This window comes from Conger conger, chromosome 17 (assembly GCF_963514075.1).
Source record: "Conger conger chromosome 17, fConCon1.1, whole genome shotgun sequence".
NCBI lineage: Eukaryota > Metazoa > Chordata > Actinopteri > Anguilliformes > Congridae > Conger > Conger conger.
The window spans coordinates 31,518,146-31,519,628 of record NC_083776.1 but is presented as its reverse complement, the minus strand read 5'-3'; positions in this window follow the sequence as shown (position 1 = coordinate 31,519,628).

Here is a 1,483-nt window from a genome sequence, read left to right as displayed (position 1 = left end):
ACACCTAACCCCTAAATACTCCGGATGAGCTGGTTGGGGCCTTGCATGGCAGCCAATCGCCGTGAGTGTGTGTATGAATGGGTGAATGGAGAAGCATCAATTGTACAGCGCTTTGGATAACGGCGCTATATAAATGCCTGCCATTTACCATTTAAACGGCACTGGAGTTCTTCCCAGCATTGTCTTCACACTCCGCTCGACGGCACACCCTGTCGGGCAGTTATTTCCTCATAACTGACTCGCTCGTATCCCTTGCTTAGCGAGCAGATGCAGGTATTTAGGATTAAAATATTATCCATCGTGTGTGTAGATTGTGAGTAATTAAGGTCTGAAGTTGTGCCAAGAAACAGTCTCAGACCACTTCCATTCCAGTTAGATTGGCAGGTATGAGTTTAGCCTAGGGTTCCTGTTATTCAGTGTAAGGCAAAACATGGTTTAGCTCTTTATGCTGTTTTCTAGATCTGGCCTATCATGGTGCAGAAGAAATGTTTTCAATCTGTAAGAAAACTGAAAATAAGGCTGATTGCTCAGGAGGTTGGTAATGATTCTATTTAGGCTAGCAGTTACGTTGATTTTGGCTATTGCTGATTAATTTTAATTCCTTACTCTGCTGTCATTTCTTTAGTCTGGATTGAGTGGATCATTGAGAGAGCTGCACAGACCACAAGCATTCCTGAATATTATTATTATTATTATTATTATTATTATTATTATTATTATTATTATTATTATTATATTTTTTATTTTTATCCTATCCCAAAGTAAAATGAATGAAATGGAAACCCCAATGCAGTTTATGACAGAGATGCATTAGAATAATAGTTGGATCTGCTCATTCAAAATGTTCTGTCTGCAGTTTTTCCTTTCTTTGTTGACAAATCGATGCATCATCTGATCCGATATGTAGATGGATATTAGTTGGGTATGCAGAAGTATCCTTCCCACTCCTCGACTAATTAAAAAAACATTCTCAGTCTGCAGACTTTTCCTATCGACAACAATTGGATCCATCATGGGAACTGATTGCAGTGTTGATGAAGTAATTCTGCTGCCATAGCTGCTGCTACCATTGGGCACTGTTTGCACTGTTATTTCTTGCATGTTTGGCAGTGGTGTGTGTTTTACTGCCATGTATTGGACCAGGTAATTGTCACTCGGTCAGTGTACTGCCCAATCTGCTAGACACTGACTGCTTGACAATCATGTGTGATTGCACTCTACATGGAGATAGGATTGTAATGTAAGCCTGAAATTAAGGGTTCATGGGCTGCATGTGGCCTCGTGACCCTGTAATGAATATCAGGCCTCGGGGAGAGAACAACAGTAGATACATTTTAAAACATCTTTTTCTGAAAGAAAGAAGCCGGTAAAAGCATCACAATTATCTTCTCCAGGCTCCAGAATTCCATAATTTAACATGTACTGCAATGTATGATGATGCATAATCATAACCAGTGTGGGGGTTATGCTGTAGAAATAATAT